Source organism: Hyaena hyaena, unplaced genomic scaffold (genome assembly GCF_003009895.1).
Source record: "Hyaena hyaena isolate Hyena2069 unplaced genomic scaffold, ASM300989v1 scaffold_374, whole genome shotgun sequence".
Classification (NCBI taxonomy): domain Eukaryota; kingdom Metazoa; phylum Chordata; class Mammalia; order Carnivora; family Hyaenidae; genus Hyaena; species Hyaena hyaena.
In genome coordinates, this window is record NW_024081007.1 from 390,454 (window position 1) to 412,419 (window position 21,966).

The 21,966-nt window shown below is 41.9% G+C and overlaps 1 protein-coding gene across 1 annotated transcript in view; it reads right to left on the minus strand.

Annotated features, from left to right (window-relative positions):
• MARK1 (microtubule affinity regulating kinase 1) overlaps positions 1 to 21,966 on the minus strand; it is a 103,825-nt gene that overhangs the window by 75,242 nt on the left and 6,617 nt on the right. The gene's annotated exons all lie outside the window — the stretch shown is intronic.

Genomic DNA, 21,966 nt, shown 5'->3' on the forward strand with positions numbered 1-21,966 from the left:
TAAATATAAATATCTATGTCCCTAACACCTGGGTTTCAATAAGCAAAAATGACAGAAGAAAAAAAAGTACACAAATCCCCGATCATGACGAGATTCGAAGCCCACTCTCTCGAAAGAACCACACACACACGAACACGAAGAGTAAAGGAGACCTGAACAACGCTGCCACCTCACGCCCAAAGTCCCCGAAGCACAGGGGACACAGACTCCGAGTCAAGACCCCGTCTTCACAGCCTGTCGCTCTCCGCATCAACTTACTTTACTGAAACACTGCATGCAGGTATGATTTTAGTTCTCTTTAGGAGGACCTTTTTGGATTTTTATCAAAGAATAAGTTAAAGAACAGTCATATCTTATTAAGAAAACACGATCCCAGGGGCGCCTGGGTGGCTCAGCTGGTTAAGTGTCTGACACTTGATTTCGGGTCAGGCCATGATCAGTCAGGAGATGGAGCGCCTGGAGGGCCTTGTGCTCAGCGTGGAGCCTGCTTGAGATTTTCTCTCCTTCTCTCTCTGCCCTCCCCCACACTCTCACTCTCTAAAATTAAAAAAATAAAAATTTTTAAGGAAAACATGACTGAAGATATCACTAATAATGACTAATGCTTACTTCGTGAGGAGCCAGACAATAAACCTGAGCTTAGTTGCAGAAAAACTCTCTCAACTGCTTTCCTTCCTTACTTATGCTATGTAACCATATAATGATGCCTCCTTCCTTCCCCAAGTCAGCGTTTCAAGGCGAATTTTCATTTTTAAATGGCAAAACAAGTGAATGGCTTCAGTAAAAAATAGTAGCTTTCTGAGTGCCAAAAACTTGTAAACAGCAGAAAAAGAATACTTACTGAAAATGGAAGGCCTGTAGCTTCTCTGCCTGTGTTCCTACAGCACTTGGGACATTTTTTAAAATTTATTTTTGAGAGAGAGAGTGAGCATGAGCAGGGGAGAGGCAGAGAGAGATGGAAACACAGAATCTGAAGCAGGCTGCAGGCTCCAAGCTGTCAGCATAGAGCCCGATGTGAGGCTCGAACTTGTGAGCCACGAGATCATGACCTGAGCTGAAGTCAGCTGCTTGACCACTGAGCCACCAAGCGCCCCAGTACGTTTCTTTACACAGTCCTTAAGATCTTACAGTGTGACTGCCTCTTTTCTCAAAACTACCTCCTACTAAACCATGAGCTTCAAGGCAGCCAAGCACCTGTCTTTTTACATTCTTAATCATTCAAATAGTGGCTGCTGTATGAATGGACCCACTAAGTATGTTATTTTTTATTATAGGTAGCCCATTTAAATTACAAATAGAAAAAAATCAATTTTACCTTATATATGAAAGCTTATTTCAATGAGATGCCAACAAATTTGTTAAGATGGTCATTATTAAAATAAATTGCCCCCAAAACTTCCTAGCAGCCCCCTGCTATGCACCGCCTGAATGCAAAGGGCAGAGCTGCATGAATCAGGTTATGCTGCCTGCCCTGAAGAGGCCGCATAGTGTTTTGAACTTTCATACTCTAAGTGATCTTTCATCTGATTGTTTTTAGAAGTCAGAAATGGGTGTGATTTTAAAACCTTAAAGTATGATACCAATGAAAAAAGGGGGCCAATACAGTTTATTAATAGACGTCTAAGGAACCTAAAGACAATCTCTGCCAATATCACACAACAACATGAATTATCATCAGAGTCAATGAGGGACACGGCCAGAAGGAAAGGGCAATTCGGAAACATCACAATTTATCACCAAATTAGAGAAACATGGAGTAGCACTGAATAATAAGTCCTAAAAAACAGAAACAAGGTAAGAATATCCCATCAAACACTTGATGTGAGAGTAGTGTCAGACAGACCGCAATGCTTTTTAGGGAGAGAAATACACAAAGGAGAGATGTGTGTTGTCTTTCCACCCCTGGTATGAATATAAAGCTAGAAAATGCAATAAATCACTAAGCCTCTTTTGCAAGTACTGCTTTAGTTCAACAAAGTTACAGGAGAGAAGAAACATCCTTGATGTCATCCAGTGACCTTGGGCCGGGACTCTTCAGTGTGTCCCAACTCACCCTTCAACACTCAGCTAGGACATCAGCTCCTGGGAAAAACCGTCCCTCCTATCAGAGCTTCCACACGCCCTTCAGCTAAGCTGGGTTCAATGCCCATTTCTGGTCTCTCTATAGTTATTTCTAGCAGTGCACTGCCCCACATTAAAAAAAATTTTTTTTTAATGTTTTATTTATTTTTAAGAGAGACAGAGCATGAGTGGGGGAGGGGCAGAGAGAGAGGGAGACACAGAATGGGAAGCAGGCTCCAGGCTCTGAGCTGTCAGCGCAGAGCCCCACTTGGGGTTTGAACCCAAGAGGTATGAGATCATGACCTGAGCCGAAGTCAGACATTTAGCTGACTGAGCCACCCAAGCGACCCTGCTTTTTTTTTTTTAATTATGTACTGCCCCACATTTTAAAATTAATTTTTTAAAAAATGATACAGGCACAAGGTCAAATATGTAAAGGAACTCTAACAGGCGGCCAACAAATGACCGGCCCCTGTATAGCCCCTTCCAGACCCCAAGTCGGCCTCCCAGAGGCTCTCCTTTAGCATTTTCTTCCAATTTTTGCTTAGATGTTTCTAAACAACTGCTTTTGTCACTATTTCTTGGCTCCTCAGTCTTAGACATTCTCTCAATTTCCCACTGACGGTCAATTAGGATTAAGATCTTTTAGCTCCTCTTCCCCCCCCCCCCCATCATCCTCCCAATGCAATATAATCACATTTTCAGTTAAAAAAGTGTTGTCTTTGGGGCGCCTGGGTGGCTTAGTCTGTTAAGCGTCCGACTTAGGCTCAGGTCATGATCTCACGGTTCGTGGGTTCGAGCCCCACATTGGGCTCTGTGCTGACAGCTCAGAGCCTGGAGCCTGCTTCAGATTCTGTGTGTGTGTGTCTCTCTCTCTCTGCCCCTCCCCTGCTCACGCTGTCTCTCTCTCTCAGAAATAAACATTAAAAAAAAATTAAAAAAAAAAAAAGTATTGTCTTTGCATGATTAGGACTTGTAAATACAAACTACTGGGAGCCAAGTAGTATGTGATCCCGTTTCTGTTAAATTTTTATTGTCAGCTTCATGGTGGGATAAATAACACTAATGAAAGTCACCAAATGTAAACATACGAGTAGTGGCAAACATAAAGTCAGGAAACACAACAATTAATATGTAAGACATGTGATCATGTTTACATGACAAACAGTCAAAAGTCCCCGTGCCCCCTCCTCTCAGGAATCAGCCCTCTGATACCACACTTCTTGCCTTTTCTAGACTGCTAAGGAAACAGATTACACCGTATGGCTTATCCTTGCAAGTTCACTGTAATTACTGACGTATTTGGAGCTTTTAAATTTTGTCTTGTATTTTAAGTGTTTTATTTTTCCTATATTCATTGCATTTTCTTTGTTCCTTTATTTTCTAATACCTCGGAAGCCTCACCTCCTGTGTCTAGGCTCACCTCCTGTGGTTATTGAAGAAAATGCTAAGGGTAAAAGTCAAGGTGCAGTGGGCGAGGGGCAAAGTGGAAAGTGAAAAGGAGGTAGCGAGGCAGGTAGGGGCCCTGACAAGTGTGACTCAGAGGATAAGGCGACAGAGGGACAGAAGGAGGGTGCAGTGAGGGAGGTTCCTGTCCACTCGCTTGTTTTTAGAGCAGAGACCCTGGGACATGTTAAAATCCCACGGGCGGGATCCAGCAGAGAAAGAAGCCGATGGGGCAGGAGGGGAAAGACAGAGTTCCCAGAAAGTGGAAAGACCCAGAGCACACATGGCCCTTATGCAGGAAGAGAGGCGCTTCTTGCCTGTACTGAGCAGAAAGGGAGAGAGATCAGGTGCAGATGTAGAAATGTGCAAACACGTGACGGCAGGAAGTGGAGCGAGTCCTAGCCGGACGGCTCTCACGTCCCGTGTGACTGGAGGTAAAGTCATCCGCCAGGAGTGAAGAGAGGCCACCCAGGTTTGCAGAGAGTAGCAAAGATCTCGTGTAATCTCGGTGGAAGGAGGAAAAAAACAAGGGACCCAAAGAAGCCTGGTGGGGCTGCTGCGCGGTCCTGACGGCCTACAGCCTTCCTGTGGCCCTCGCCGGGGCCGCTGTGTCGTTCCCTTCAGCAGTACCCAAACGCCCAGAGACAGGTTACTGAGGAAGCAGATCTGAGAATTCAACCTGGTCTGGGGTTTGGCAAACAAGGAGCTCAGCTATTTGTGAGTTATTGAAATGATGGATCATAAAGCCTAAGCTGGAGAGTGAAGGAGGAGAAGACAGAGAGCTGGTGGACAGGGAGAAGTAGAGGCCAACACACTGGAGGACTCAATGAGATCAGAAAATAATTACGGCAAGACTCACTAAGAAGAAAGCTGCTCAATGGCCAGGTACCTGCGGTCGGAAGTATGTGTGCTGGGTCCATGGGACTGGAAGGCCAGGTGCATCTAGTAGAGAATGTTTTATTGAAAGTCACCAAGAATCTTTTTTTTTTTTTTTTAGGATTTATTTTTACATGTGCCTGTTCTATTTAAAAAAAAAAATTTTTTTTAATGTTTTATTTATTTCTAGGAGAGAGAGAGAGAGAGACAGCATGAGCAGGGGAGGGTCAGAGAGAGAGGGAGTCACAGACTCCGAAACAGGCTCCAGGCTCTGAGCTGGCAGTCAGCACAGAGCCCGACACGGGGCTCGAACCCACGAACCGCGAGATCATGACCTAAGCGAAAGTTGGACGCTTAACCGACTAAGCCACCCAGGCGCCCCGTGCCTGTTCTATTTTTAAAACGTTTTAAAGAACTGCATTAAACATCATAGCCACATTATTATAACTGATCTTTAATTATCTATGATTTTCACTGGTTACAGTTTTCAAAGGTAGTTTCTTACACCCCTGTACTTCCCTTTCTCAGACTTGCTTTTTTCTAGTTTGCAAACTTTGTTCAGGTAGGTGGGCAGATGATATACTTCCTGAACTGCTGCAGCTTTTTAATTTTATTTATAAAACAGTCGGATACAGAATAGGTAGAAAGGAACATTTCCCCACTTTATTTCCAGATTTGTTCCAGAACGCTGAATTTTTTAGAGTTATGATTTACTGATAGGCAGAATATCATTACAGTTGAATTGTGACCCATGAATGACAAAACAATAAAAGGGAGAGGAAATTGTACATAATTTCCAGGTGACAAAATTCTTATAAAACTTTGTCTAAGGAATATACGCAAATACAAAGGAGAATCAGTGATATGTCAATGTCATTGTTAGTATCTCGTGTCAGTAAGGAAATTAACAGATTATTCAACAAATGGTATTGTAACAACTAGACACAAGGTACGTTGGATCTTTAGGAGTGGTTAATTTAGGGAAAGAACAAGCACAAGCAGGAGAGGGGCAAAGGGGGAAAGGGGGGAAGGGAGAGAGAGGGGCGGAGAGAGAGAGAATCTTAAGCAAGCTCCACGTTCAATGTGGAGCCCAACATGGGGCTCGATCCCACCTTAACTCTGGGATCATGACCTGAGCTAAAATCAAGAGTCAGTCAGATTCTGCTCAACTGACTGAGTTACCCAGGTGCTCACCTCAGGACTTTTTTGTTAAATCTGACATCATAAAATTAAAGAAAAAAAATGCACTGGATTCTTTTAAAAACTCTCCTTAAATCAAAGTAAAGAGGTCAACAGTAATTGAGAAAAAATATTTATAACATGTAACAAGCAAACGCTTAATTTTTAATAGTAAAATCTGTCAAATCAGCAAAAAAAACACTCATGAGAAAATGAAAATAAGCAAAGGATAGGTAGAGAGAGTTCACAGAAAAGGGCATTACAGCACTTTTAAACATATGGAAAGCACAGTCAATCATAAGTTAAATATAAACTAAAAGTACAATGAAATACTGTTTTTCATTTATCAGATTAAAAAAGGTTAGAGTTTGACAGCATTGGTTAGTATACACATATCATAGCTCAGAGTGAAAACTGATACAAATTCTACGTAAAGGAGTTTGGCAATATCTATTATTAAAGAAATTCCTATAATCATTGTACTGGAAAACTTACTTCCAGCAATATATTCTACAGAGTCACAAATGAGCTTAAAAAAATAAATGCATGCAAAGATATTTATTACCTTCTGTAACAGCAAAAACTAAAACCAGCATTAAGTGTCCATTTGTAGGGGGCTGGTTATGTATTTACAGTATGCTGTGTAATGTGTGTGCGGCGATGTAGAAGCATCATGGCTTCAAAAGCATAAGCACAGAACATGCCCCGAAGGTTACGCAAGACACAGGCATAAGCAGTTCTCTCTAGGAAGGTGAAAATGTGGAAACAGAAGTGGAAACGCTGTCGCTTCCTAATGTAACTTGTTAATACCTGGAGTGCTGTTCTACATGCATATATATTAACTATTCAATATAATGAAACAAGCAATTTAAAACTTTTTTATCTTAAAAGAATAGGCAAAAGGAAGAGAGAACCAGCATTTACTAAATGTCCACTCTGGGCTATACGTTGTATTAGACTGGTTGAGTAACTTACCAAAATTCAATCTAATAATTAGTTGCATTACTAGGATTCAAACTCAGATGTTTATTACTATAAACAAAGACAGATGTTTTTATTTTTTATTTAATTTTTAAAAAATGTTTATTTATTTTGAGAGAGAGAGAAGCAGTGAGAGGAAGAAAGCATCCCAAGCAGGCTCCGCGTTGTCAGAGGCGAGACATGACCTGAGCTGAAATCAAGAGTTGGACGCACAACCAATTCAGCCACCCAGGCGCCCCGATGGGGGACAAGGTGGCTGAGTGGTTAAGGCAATGGACTGCTAAAAATTAAAATTTAGGGGCTCCTTGGTGGCTCAGTCAGATTAAGTGTCCAACTTCAGCTCAGGTCATGATCTTGTGGTGCAAGGGACTGAGTCCCACATTGGGCTCTGTGCTGACAGCTCAGAGCCTGGAGTCTGCTTCGGATTCTGTGACTTCCTCTCTCTCTGCCCCTGTCCTGCTCGTGCTCTGTCCCTGTCTCTCTCTCGAAAATAAATAAAAAACATTAAAAAAAATTTTTTTAAGAATCTCATTAAAAAATTAAAATTAAAATTTGAAGTGCAGCTTTGAAGGTAAGTACAATGACAGCATGCTTGCATAACTCCTGTAGAAACACTACAATAAAGGTGAAAAGGAAAGCACTTACAGCATACTAACAATGGAGCCACAACCCCTATTCTTCAAACTCCAAATTAAACAAAAAATGGTGACTGAACAATTTCAGACAAATCTTATTAACAACCCCTAAATAGAAGGGGTGATGACCAGATACACAGGCGGAATGCAGGAGAAATGGCAAGAAGGCTACTATTTGGTGCCTGAAAAAAGAATCATGTGGTAGGTAAGTTCCCCTTTCTCCAACTCAACTTCCTAACTAGTGAAAAGGATGGTCAATCTGCTCATTCTAAAAAAGACCAAAATCTGAGAAGCATTCCCCTATGGGCTAGTTGTAACTCCAAAACCCTTAATACTCAGTAAAATCATTGTAAGAAAATATACCTAAAAAAAAAAAATACACCTTACCTGAGGTCACCTGTTCCCTTCTGTCCCAACCTCACCATAGTCTCCCTCCCCTTACCACTCACCATGTCCCTCAAGCTGTTGAAGAACTAAAAAGAGACTATGAACCTATGAGCACTTATACCTGGCTGTCAATATGAGTTCTATTTCCACTAAACGGAGAGGTAAATCAAGGAGAATCCACCCACACTATTCTTAAGCACATAGAAAGTCTAGATAAAACTCTCCATTCAAAGGCTGAACAGTATGTACAAGATTCCAACACTGTATCTCTGCTTAGACACCAGAGGGTGGAGGGAGGGAGGCCCCCTTTTGGAGCTGAGTGCTTACAAAGAACGTGTGTCCTTACCGGCTCATCATTTACCAGGCAGACTCTGCTGATGCCAGAGGCCTGCTGTTGGTCAGCCTCGCCAATAGCTACAAGCAAGGTGCCAGGAGGAAGAGATCAAAGATCCGATGGAAGATCTTAAGGATATGGACGAGGAGAAATCCCACTGGTCTCTGTCACTGGCCGGTGTGACATGACAGAGTCCTCAGCTAGAACTCTGACTGGGAAGCCGTTGCCTCCTGCCACTCCCAGGTATACTATGTTGCTCTAAATACCCGTCTGCAGTAGACCCAAGGCCAAGGGCTCAGCAGGCAGCCAACCCTCACAGAACAGCACATAGAGAAGCACACTCTCCTCTTTCAGGGTCTCCTTCTATTCCTCCAAAACACTGAGGACAACGTCAACAGGTTGAGATTGTGGGCCAGTTCACCCCAGCAAATATTAAAGGAGTATCTCCAGATACTCTCACCAGGGTGCTGGGGGCCTCCAGAATGACCTCGCTGTTGTGGCATCAACCCAAAAGCACTTATTAGCTGATACACAGGCTCCAAGTGATGGTCACTGCTAGGAAAACAGATCATCTACCCTATGGCTTAAATGCTCAGGGAGAAAGAGATGGAAAAATATCTGAGTGATATGATTAAAACGTAGTAATTTCCCCCTTGAACTATGCCCATTTTCCACATCTACTAGTCCATTCTTAGTCCAAGAGCTGTTATAAACAATACCTTACTGAAATATAAAATACAACGGTACACACTTGGGATTTTATATCCTTTCGCATAAAATAGATAGCTTTGTACTGACCTAAATTATAACAGAAGCAGAATTTTCCTCCCTCAAAAAAAAAACAAAAAAAACACAAAAACCAGAATGAGAGAGAAAGAGAGGCCACAATCTTGTAAGGAAGAGAATGAGAACAAACAGGAAAGTATTTTGAGAATTTCCCCTTTGGTATTTGAATGAACTGTCTTAAAGATGAAAAAAATAGTATTATCTCGGGAATCAAATGAAACCACTGCACTTCAACATCATCACATTATTAAGTCCAATTTAACAAATATTAATTGATCATGTTAATTGAGAAGTATTAACTGCTGAAGGAATAAATGCAAGGACAGGAAATGGCCCTAGATATTCAAGGTTAGTGGGAACAAGCGGTACAGTCTGGCTGTGACACAGCAGTCGGGAAGCGGGCTGTACCACGCGGACTCTGTCGGTCTTTCCAGCAGCGAGGGCCGTTTCCCAACATGCACCGGTTATTCTCCGGCCGCCAGAGCTGTAATTCAGTAGCTCTTCTTTCACCCACCTTGTACCATATGGGACCTACTTGGAGAATATATGTATAGGAAACAATTTGCATACACATCTGGACTTTCAACTTTCCAGCAATTATCACTATAAGTAAATAATTAATTGTACATCCCCAGAGGGCAGAGAGACTGCTGATTTGTCTCACCTCAAGCAAAGCAAAACACTTTGTATAAGATACTCGGCCTGCAACAGGCTCTCTCAGGTGTAGAACGCATGAGCAAACACCCAAAGATGCATAGGTCTGTGGGTTCCCTCGATCTGGTGTCTGATACTCTTGCGACTACACACAACCTTTAGTTAAAATACAGTTTCACTCTGAGCCACAAAAGGAGCTTCGGGACAAAAAAGCCAAAAAACCAACCTCCCCCTGCCCCCTAAAACAAAAAACGTGAAACAAAAAAACTGTAAAGTATCTGTATTAAATTAAAATCGCAAAAAACAGGGAGAAATTAAATTGCAAGGCTATTTAAAAGCCATTTAACACAATGGTTTTTGCTCTGTCCCTCATCAAGCTAATGTTTTTAACAAATAAGCATGTAATCCATTTTACTTGGTAACCCCTCTCTTTTCTACTGATGTCCTCTCATGGAAGTGCTAATTGACAAGGAAATGGTCGAAAGGGAAGACCACACAATGGAGAGCATTCAGTCCACCTAAATAGGATTAACGGTGTTCTTTTTTTCTTTTTAGAAGATTTTTCTTTTTAAGTAACCTCTACACCCAACATGGGTCTAGAACTCACAGTCCTGAGACCAACAGCCCCATGCCCCACTGGAGCCAGCCAGGCACTCTGGATCATCAGTTTTCTAAAGCAAAACATGGCTGGGTTCAAATAAAACATTTCCAGGGGAAGCAGGGCTTGATTATTCATTTCTACAGCCTCTGGCGTGGTGATTAAAAGAAATGGGTCTGGAGCCCGGCTACCTGGCTTAACTCCTGGCCCTGCGATTTATGAGCTGTGTGTCCTTGAGCAGGTTGCTGAGCATGAGTATTCCTGGGTCACCACAAGTGGAAAAAGATGTGACGATAGTACCTCCTTCAAAGAGCTAGCTCAACTGTCACCCAACTGCAAGAGGGGCGTTCTCCAAGCACCATTTCTAAAACAGCTTCTTGAGGGATTCTCTCCATCCTTTAACTCTCCTTTACTTTCTTGATATTGCTTACTACTATCTCAAATTATGTTATCTTTTCAAAAGTACCTGTTTTCATAGACCTTCCCCTGTAAGAGCAGAAATGTGTCTGACTTACTTTCCTCTACATCCCTCATGCCTAGCTAGAAGCAGTGCCCAGAAAACCCAAGGAGGAACTTAGTATTTGGTGAGTAAATGGATGAATAATCCACGATACAGTGAGGTACTCTGTAAGCATTCAATAAATGTTACCCGTTATTATCCAGGTAATTAATTCAGGTAAATAATTCAGGCTTTTGTGTTATCTCTTTAAGTAATCTTCTTCATTGTCTTTGCAGGTTTTATTTACTATTCACCAAAATAAAAAAAACTGCATTACTTTACCTTCAAAGGATTTTTTCCTTCCACTGTTGGGAGCTGACATTCATAAAGGTTATTTCATTTAGGTTCATCTCAGACATTTATTGAGCACCACTCTATGAACCACATTCTGCAGGTACGGCAATGAAAGACCATCCCAATTAGCCAAGAGATTTGTACCTCAAGCCCAGTGCCTACCTCTGACCAAGCTACCTACTTGAACACAGTATGAGGAGGGGCACGAGTATGTACAGAATGTACTGGCTTGGGGCGGGGGGTGGGAGTTTATAGAGGATCTTGACCATTTAGTGGAAAACCCTGCCATTCTATGAGGAACTTCAAAGTCCTTCATCATGGCTAAGATTCCACCTTAGCTACTGTCTGTGCTGATGACATTATCAGCAAAAGGCACCTGCCTACATTCTCCCAAGTTAGGTGTTTCTTTTTTTTTTTTAAATAATTTTTTTATTCTTGAGAGAAAAGAACACATGAGCAGGAGAGGGGCAGAAAGAAGGAGAGAGGGAATCCCAAGCAGGCTCCACGCTGTCAGCACAGAGCCTCATTCGAGGCTTGAACTCACCAACTGTGAGATCATGACCTGAGCCAAAATCAGGAGTCAGACACTTAACCAACTGAGCCACCCAGGTGCCCCCCCCCCCAAGTTAGGCGGTTGTGAAATGTACCCACATGGGTGGAGGTTTATACAAGTCCTGAGCAAACTAAGGAAAATATATTTGGGTATACATGTAAATGTATATTAGTATAAAATTGTCAAATGGTCCCTCTTAAAAGGACCATCTTTTATTTCAAGGCCAAGTCTTTGTATTCATTTGGTGGTGTTCTGTCCTTTATGTTAATAGCTCATGCTAAGTTTTCCCCACTTATTTGGCAAAAAGTTGGCAACCTCATTCCACTTACAAAAGGTTTTTAGTTTCATGGCGGGGGGGGGAGTTTGTTTTTACAAATTTTATCAGTAAAATTCTGAAATCTAGAATACCTAGAAGTAAACAAAACACAATGAACAGCTGCCTGGCCGAACTCCAAACACAGAACACTTGATCTTTTATTCATTAACACGCTGTCCCTTCATTCACCCAAGCCCAATTTTCATTAACCACTTGTCTGTAACCATTGTCTATACTATCCAGCAGATCTTAATTATAACTCGGACAGTATGAAGAAAAATTTTCTGACCATGTGTGTAAGAATGGTACGGACCTTTCCAAAAGTACTTAAATCTTGTCACAAACTGACATGAATATTATAATCAAATTGTGCTCCTGATTTTGTTAGTTGTGACTTTCACTTTTCACGTATCCTCTCTAATTAAGCCTTGTCACAGAGAAGCTCAGAGCATTTAGAGCATTTATTTGATGCAGTTAACTCTTGTCCCCGATAACCTGCACTGGAATCATCAGAGCCTTCCTCAACCTTAGCAACCTCTGACCCACGAGTCCTGCCCCCTGCTCACTACCACTCCCGCCCAGCAGGTCCTGCCTCATCTCTGCACCCAGGTGGCGGGCCAGGACCCTCTACTACAAGCGCACTGCCTTGCACACATCCTTAACTGCCCTGCTTCCCACAACCCCCTTTTTTTTAAAAAAAAATTTTTTTTTAATGTTTATTTCTAGGAGAGAGAGAGAGAGAGAGAGAGAGAGAGAGAGAGACAGCGTGAGCAGGGAGGGTCAGAGAGGGAGTCACAGACCGAAACAGGCTCCAGGCTCTGAGCTGGCAGTCAGCACAGAGCCCGACGCGGGGCTCGAACCCACAAACCGCGAGATCATGACCTAAGCGAAAGTCGGACGCTCAACCGACTAAGCCACCCAGGCGCCCCCCACAAACCCTTTTGTACGTGCTTGGCAAAGCCTCGGTGCTGCTGCCCCACACCCGCACCTCAACAACCCAGCACTGCGACACACACCTACGAGGGGGCGACCTGACCGCACTCACGCTTTCGGCCTCAATCCTCCAACAATCCCCTCTCCCGTGAGGACGCTCACCTTACCCTTCTCTCAACCTTCATGGCATGCTTTCTCCCCCTCCCCCTGACAGCCCCACTTGCCAACTATGTTTTGCTTAATAATAGTTTATTAATCATAAACAATTACAGAGATGCTCAGTGTTCACAGCAGAACGACAGTCTATCCACAACCTTCATGAAACATCCCTGCTGTTATCAAAGACCCAAACCACCTCCCCTGCTCTGGCTCCCATTCAGTCTCACCTTTTCAAGGGCTTTGCTTCTGCACTTGCTCCGGCTCCCCTGACTCATTAACTCCTCCCTCGCCAATGGACTTCAGTAGCATACAAACACCCCCTTGTCTGTCATATCAAGAGAAGATTCTCTCAGGATGACAGCTCCCCTCCCTCCCCCCCCCCCAACTCTGAGTCTATTGCTCCGCTTCGTCCACATAAAAAGTTCTTCAAAGAAGGTTTTGCAACTGTTTGTAAGCTGTTGTCACCACTTCTCAATCTTTGTTTCCACCCAAGCCAGCCAGGCTCGTCTCCATCATTTCACCGCCACCAGTCTTGTCAAGGTTATCGCTTATCTCTGGTCAAACAATACAAGTTGCTTGTGACACAGTTGACCCTTTTCTTTATTCTCCTGGCTTCTAGAAGCAACACAAGACTCTCCAGATCCTCCTCCTAAGTGCCCTCTGCACCTCCTCTCCAGCGCAAGACCTTGGCACGCACCAGCGCCCTGTCCTGAGCACCTCTTTCTTGTTTCTGCATCTTTTCAAAGAGTCAGCTTTTGGTGTCACTGATTTCTCTGTTTCCTTTGTTTTTCTATGTCATCAATGTCTGCTCTAATTCTCATGATGTCTTTCCTTCCACTTTCCTTATGTTTACCCTGTTCTTTAAGCCTCGAAAGGGACCTGAACCTATTTAGTCTACTTTCTAAAACTCATGAATTAATTCTTAGTCATTTATTTTCTAATTTGTGTCATCAGGGTAATAAATTTTCATCCTAATTGTACTTTAGCTGAAATGTTCTATATATGTTCAAAGACAAGAGTATATTCTGTCTGGAGTACACAAATCTACACAGATCCACTGAATAAAACCTATTCTGTTTGTTCAGTTTTTGTTGATTCTTACAAATTTTATCATTACAGATGTTTCTAAAAGACCATCTATTTATCAATTTCTTTAACATATAATTTTTTCTGCTTAATATACGGGAGGCACATTGTTACATACTGACGGATTACTGAATACAGCTCCTTGTGAATAATATATTTGATGGTTTAGGGTACTAACTTTATCTCTAATGATGTTCTTTATCTTTTTGGTCTGAAAATAACATTAATATACCAGGTTTTTATCACCCTTTCCCTCCTTTCATTGCCATTAAGTTTTAGTCACCTTTAAATAGTTGTAGTGAGGTGTTATTAGTTTTTATCCAAGCTGAGAAACCCTTTCTTTAAATGGGAGAGTTTAATTTTCTTATATTTGTTTTGTGATTATTTTACCATTCACCGCCCCACCCCTCCATTTCTCTTCCTTCTACTGGTTTTCCTCCCTGCTCCAAGCTGGCATATGTTCTATTTCTTTAAAGTTATTTATTTATTTTTAATTTACATCCAAGTTAGTTAGCATATAGTGCTATAATGATTCATCCCCTACATATAACACCCAGTGCTCATCCCAGTAAGTGCCCTCTTCAATGCCCATCTCCCTACCCCAAACCCTCCAGGAACCCTCAGTGTGTTCTCTGTATTTAAGAGTCTCTTATTTTTGTCTCCTTCCCTGTTTTTATGTTATTTTTGTTTCCCTTCCCTTATGCTCATCTCTTTTGTTTCTTAAATTCCACATATGGGTGAAATCCTATGATATTTATCTTTCTCTGCCTAATCTCACTTAGCATAACACACTCTAGTTCTATCCACTTTGCTGCAAACAGCAAGATTTCACTCTTCTTGATTGCTGAGTAATACTCCATTATATATAATATAATGTATATGTATGCATATACACACCACATATTCTTTATTCATTCATCAGTTGATGGACATTTGGGCTCTTTCTATAATTTGGCTATTGTCAATAGCATTGCTATAAACATTGGGGTGCGCGTGCCCCTTCAAAACAACACACCTGCATCCTTTGGGTAAATACCTAATAGTGCAATTGCTGGGTCATAAGGTAGTTCTATTTTTTAATTTTTTGAGGAACCTCCATACTGTTTTCCAGAGTGGCTGCACCAGTTTACATTCCCACCAGCAGTGCAAAAGGGTTTTTCTTTCTCCACATCCTCACCAATATCTGTTGTTGCCTGAGTTGTTAATTTTAGCCATTCTGACAAGTGTGAGGTGGTATCTCATTGTGGTTTTGAGTTTTATTTTCCTGATGAGTGATGCTGAGCATTTTTTCATGTGTCTATTAGCCACCTGGATGTCTTCTGTGGAAGAGTGTCTATTCATGTCTTTTGCCCATTTCTTCACTGGATTATTCATTTTGTGAGTGTTGAGTTTGATTAGTTCTTGACAGAGTTTGGATACTAACCCTTTATATGATATGTAATTTGCAAATACCTTCTCCCATTCTGTTGGTTGCCTTTTAATTTTGCTGATTGTTTCTTTCGCCTTGCAGAAGCTTTATCTTTTGATGAGGTCCCAATAGTGCATTTTCACTTTTGTTTCTCTTGCCTCTGGAAAGGTTGAGTAAGAAGTTGCTGTAGCCGAGGTCAAAGAGGTTTCTGCCTGCTTTCTCCTCTAGGATTTTAATGGGTTCCTGTCTTAACATTTAGGTCTTTCATCCATTTTGAGTTTACTTTTGTATGTGGTGTAAGAAAGTGGTCCAGGTTTGTTCTTCTGCATGTTGCTGTCCAGTTTTCCAACACCATGTGCTTAAGAGACTGTCTTTATTGCAATGGATAGTCTTTCCTGCTTTGTTGACAATTAGTTGGCCGTCCTAACTTTGTGAGTCCATTTCCGGGTTCTCCATTCTGTTCCACTGATCTGCGTCTGTTTTTGTGCCAGTACCATACTGCCTGGATGAACACAACATTCTGACATCTGAATTGTGATGCCTCTAGCTTTGGTTTTCTTTTTCAGGATTGCTTTGGTTTTTTGGGGTCTTTTCTGGTTCCATACAACTTTTAGGATTGCTTGTCCCAGCTCTGTTAAGAATGTTGTTATTTTGATAGGAATTGCAATGAATATGCAGATTGCTTCGGGTAGTATCAACATTTTAACAATATTTGTTCTTCAAATTCATAAGCATGGATGGAATGTTTTTCTATTTTTGTGTGTGTGTCTTCTTCAATCTCTTTCATGAGCTTTCTATGGTTTTCAGTGTGTAAATTTTTCACCTCTTTGGTTAGGTTTATTCCTAGGTATTTTATGGGTTTTGGTGCAATTGTAAATGGGATCAATTCCTTGATTTCTCCTTCTGCTGCTTCATTACTGGCATATAGAAATGCAACCAATTTCTGTGCATTGATTTTATATCCTGCGACTTTGCTAAATTCATGGATCAGTTTTAGCAGTTTTTTGGTTGAATCTTTTGAGTTTTCCACATAGAGTGTCATATCATCTGCGAAGAGTGAGAGTTTGACTTCCTCCTTGCCAATTTGTATGCCTTTTATTTCTTTGTGTTGTCTGACTGCTGAGGCTAGGACTTTACCACTCTGTTGAATAACGGTGAGAGTGGACATCCTTGTCGTATATCTGACCTTAAGGGGAAAGCTCTCAGTTTTTCCCCACTGTGGATGATATAAGAGGTGAGTCTTCCATATATGGCTTTTATGATCTTGATCTTGAGGTACGATCCTATTATCTTGAAGGTCATCAAGAAAGGATACTGTAGGGGCGCCTGGGTGGCTTAGTCGGTTGAGCGTCCGACTTTCGCTTGGGTCATGATCTCGCGGTTCGTGGGTTTGAGCCCCGCGTGGGGCTCTGTGCTGACTGCCAGCTCAGAGCCTGGAGCCTGTTTCAGAGTCTGTGACTCCCTCTCTCTCTGACCCTCCCCTGCTCACGCTGTCTCTCTCTCTCTCTCCTAGAAATAAATAAATAAAAAAAAAACAACAAAAAAGAAAGGATGCTGTATTTTGTCAAATGCTTTCTTTGCATCCACTGAGAGGACCTTTCTTTAAAGTTTTAAAATACATAATATAACCTTAAATTTAAAAAATACAGGCACCTGGGTGGCTCAGTCGGTTGAGAGTAAGACTTCGGCTCAGGTCATGATCTCACTGGTTTGAGGGTTCGAGCTCCGCGTCAGGCTCTGACAGCTCAGAGCCTGGAGCCTGTCTTCGGATTCTGTGTCTCCCTCTTTTCTCTGACCCTCCCCTGCTCATGCAGTCTCTCTCTTTCTCTCAAAAATAAAAAATAAAAAATAAACCATTAAAAAAAATAAAAACTAATCCATTTTCCATCCTCCTCTCTAACAACCGAAGATCCCAGAAGATTCAGCTCCAATGTTTCTCCTGTTGTTTTCCACAATTATTCTTATCTAGAATTTCTGTTCACTTTTCTCCCAACATCCTAAATATAAGCAATTGCTTTTTGTTGGTTTTACAGTATTTATATTTACCAACCTAAAATTTGTTTGTTATAGTCTCTTGCACCCAACTCCTTTCTTCTAGATTCTATTTCCTTCTTCCTGAGCTACATTTTTTAGGAGTTAAAGAACTAAGGCTATGTAAGTAGAAAATGCCCAGTCTTCATTTATCTGAAAATACCAGTTTATGGTCCTTACTCTTAAAGGATTCTTTGGTCAAGAAGAGAATTTGAAGTTGATGGTTATTTCTGTCACATTATGTAAAGGTATTAACCCGTTTTTAATGTATTTATTATTGTTGATGAGAACTCTACTGTTCGTCTAACTGTTGTTATGTTGGAAATCATGTTTTCTTTTTGACTGCCATTCAGATTTTCCTTCTATTTTGAGGTTGCAATTCAAATGGATTTCTTCTTATTTATTCTGCTGGGTATTCAGTATGCATCACTCTGAAGATCAACATTTCTTCAATTCTGGAGAATTCTTAGCCATCACTTTTTCAAAAATTGCCTCTTAAAGATTTCCTCCATAACCTCTTTCTAGAATGTCTATCAAACATAAGTAGTACTTTTTCATTCTATTTTCTATATTTCTTAATCACTGTTTGATATTCTCAATGTCTATTTCTCTATGATTCATTCTAAGACATTTCCTCAGGTCCTTCACATCCATCTTGAAAGTAGGTACAACCTACTGCTTGAATTCTGAGCCTTAAATGCTGCTGTATTCCACTGAGTTTTCAATTCCAATGACTATGTATTACATTTCTAAAATTTCTGTATAGCTCTCTAATTAGGTTATTTATTTGCATTTGTGATTATGATTTTGAATTCCTGTCTTAAAAACTATTTTAAACAAACTTACATTCAAATTGTCCCATTATTTTCACTTCTTGGAGTGTTCTTTCCCTGTGTGTTTAGTTTTATCAGTTTTTTGGTTTTTGCATTTATTAACTCTCCAAAGATGGCAGAAGTGAGTTTTCTGGGATATTATGTAAATGTTCCTTATCTCTACTGGGGGTGATATATACTTTTTATCAAAACTCACTGAACTATACTCAAACAATCTGTGCATTTCTCTGTATGTCAAAGTTACCTCAATTTGAAACAGCCACTCGCCAACTTTTTACTTGACTGTGACTTAGAGATCTGGTTTTTATATGATCATTACATGCTTACATACTAAGGACAGTGAAAACCACACCATGAAGTGCAACACTAAACATATACACCCAATTGTTCTAAATATTCATATAATAAAATATATAGATTTTTATCCATTTTTTAGGAGGGGGGAGAATATATTTGGAGTCATTTCATTTGCCAAAGTTACTGTTTTGAACACTGTCCAAAAATTTAGAGAAAAAAAATCTCCCATGTGCTATCTAAACAAACCATACAATATTACTTCCTTGAGAGAGTAGTTATCAAAGGCTGCAATTTTTTTTTTTTTAACGTAGCCTTCATGCCCGGTGTGGAGCCCAACACAGGGCTTGAACTCATGACCCTGAGATCAAGACCTGAGCTGAAATCAAGAGTCAGACACTTAAACGACTGAGCCACTCAGGCGCCCTAAAAGCTGTAATCTTCTAAATGCACATCACCAGTTAACATTCTAATCAGAAAGAGCTCAAACAATCAGAAGCCAGGAATACCCTCATCATCTGTCAGTCACACACTGAGTCACATGTTAACCCTAGCAAGGCCGCTGTGTTGTGCAACTTCAGAGCATGCCTTATGCATCCTAATCCGTGTGAACGGTGCTCCTGGACTTGTACACGGTTACACTAGTGGCCCTAATCTCAGCGATTCCAAAATGACTAATAAACTGAGGCAGTAACTGATGAGTACATATAAGCAACACAGATCAGAAAAGTCAAATTACCCACAGTCAGCATGAGTAATAACAACAACACCTTTGTCCTCAACATAACTGTGGTGGCTTGGTCCTGTCAACTTAGCTGGAATGCAGTGTTTTCCCGAAATTCCCTTCTCAGGATGGTTCCAAGTTACTGGCCACAAGAAATTTGTGCAAGATTTAGAAAGTAGAAATGTTATGGTATGGGTCTAGGTCAGGTGCTTTTGTAGCTCTCACTGTGACTTAAATCAAAATACAGTTATAGTCCCTCAAACAATTCCAAGACTTGACTCAGTTCAAAGACCCAGAGACCCTTGAATGAGGGGAAGGCTGGGTCTTTGAAGAAAGACAATCCTATTTACCCCAAAATGCATTCTGTAAATCTTCCTCCTAACTCTCCTCAAAATTTACTGTTGCAATTTACTTGGCTGACTATGCACTGGCGGATGTGGAGGGGAAAAAAATCCATACTGTCTCCAAACTAACAATAATTCCTCAAGACCCAAACTCCACTATGATAAACCAGTCAGAGCAGGAGCTTAAGGAAATCAGATAATCACTGAATTTCTGGATTGGGCCCATTTCATAGTGGAAACAGTGGGTCCCGAAATCCATCCTGTGGTTCCCTCCCCAGTCCTGGAAGAGACAGTAGGAATTTACATACTTGGCATCTGCCAAACCTATGCTCTGGTTCGCTAACCCACGAGTGATTAGAGGGCTAAAATGCCGGGGGAAGGGCAGGTGAAAAGGATCAGAACTATGTGACTTTAGCAAAACAGTAAACCAAAAGCAATACTGCCTCCTGGAGGGGCCGCAGGGATTAGTGCCTCTATAGAGACGCAGAGATGCTAATTCCCACACCCCCATTCGACTCATCTCTCTGTCCTGTGCAGACACATAAATCTCAGGAAATGAGAGCAAATTTCAAAAAAGCTTAAAGCAGCTGGTAATTCCAGTTACAACTGCTACTCTAGATGTGGTTTCCTTGCTGGATCAAATCCATGAAACCCCTGGTTTTTCTCTGTGCTTGTTAGTAAAAAACGTTTGAACGGATTGTGGCTTCTTCACTGTGCTACCGTGGGGCACTTCACACCTCCAGCCTATGTCATAACGTGGTCCAGGGTTTCTCAATCTCAGCACCATAGACATTTGGGGCCAGATAATCCCTTGATAGGGGACTGTTCTGGGCACCATGGGATGTTTATCAGCATCCCACACCTCTACTACCAGATGCCTGCCCCTCACTTGTGATAACAAAAATGTCTCCAGACATTGCCAAATGTCCTCTGGGAGGCAAAACCGCCCTCAGTTGAGAACCACTGATCTAGTCCATAGGGACCTTAATCACCTTTCCTTCCACAGGAAATCACAGGGGTCTATTATGTTGATGATATTATGCTGATTATACCAGGTAAGCAGGAAGTAACAACTAGTCTATATACCTTGACTAAGATACACATGTGCCAAAAAGTTGGCAATAAATCCCACAGAAATTCAGGGGTCTGCTTCCTCAGTGAAATTCCTAGGAATCTACTGGTCTAGGATATGTTGGGATCTCTCTTCCAGAGCGAAGAACAAATTGGGTGTATCTGGTCCCTTTTACCCTTAAAAAAGATGAGACACCATGGATGTGAATTTTGAAAGCAAACTATACTTCATTATCAGTACAGGTCACCTGAAAGCTTACCAGTTTTTAATGGGGGCCAGAAAAACAGGTTTCTGTAACAAGTCTCAGGCTGTCATCAGGCTACCCTACCACTGGAACCCAGAACACTCACTGGTGCTTGCAGACTACGGCACAGAGAAACCAAGTACGAAGCCTTCGGTGGGCCCTTACAAGTGAATCACAGGGTAAACTTTCAACATGCTGGAGCAAAGCTAAGCCATCCTCTGTAGAGACCTATTCTCTTTGCGGGAAGACCTTCTGGCTTGCTATTGAGAGGCAGAAGGGACTGAACAGTGGACCACAGGCCACCAAGGTGCCATTCGATGTGAGCTTCCCATCATGACCCGGGTGTTGCTTGAGTCACCAACCCAAAACCTTCTGGGCTCCTGCAACAACATTCCACGACCCAATGGAAGTGGCACATGTTACACAGGGCTTGAGCGAGTCCTGAAGGCACAAGTCAAGCTGCGTGTGCAAGTGGTAGACTGGCACTTGACCCACACTCTTGCTACGCTGCTTATTTTGTCTAACCCCACGTCTGTGGACTCCTGGGGAGACCAGCTGATAAGAGCAATAAAAGCCTCCAAGCCTAGTTTATAGCTGGTTCTGCACAGTATGCTGGGACGGCTCAGGGGACCACTGGCACACTCCAGCCGCACTCTGGTGGCACTGAAGGAACAGTGGCAAAGTTACAGTGGGCAGAGCTTTAAGCAGTGCACTCAACTGTTTATCTCACTTGCAAAGAGAGTGTAAAGTATGGATCTACAGAGATTCACAGACTGGTGCTAGCAGCTTGGCTGAGTTGATCAAGGACCCAGAAGGAACTGGATTGAAAATTAATGGCGAGGAAGAAGCATGGGGCTAGGTCTCCCTGAAGAGCACAGCGTGTGGACACAGCCGTGTCCCAAGTGAATGCTCACTGAAGACGATTCATGCTAAAGCTATCAGCCTCTTTCTCTAGCCACCCATCTTCCTAGCAACATGACTAACACTCACCAAGGCTAATCTGCCAACTGCAAGGATAAGATTGAGCTCCCCCAAGTAACAGTTCCCAGGGGGAAGGGGTGAGGTTAGCCAGTTACCTGGTGGCAGGTTGACTGAATCAGACCACCTTCAGCATAGAAGGGGCAGTGTTTTGATCTCACTGGAATAAACGTTTGCTGCAGATATGAAGATGCCTTCCCTGATCACAATACTTACGGCACAACCACCACGGGTAGACTAACAGCCTACACTTTTCACCAT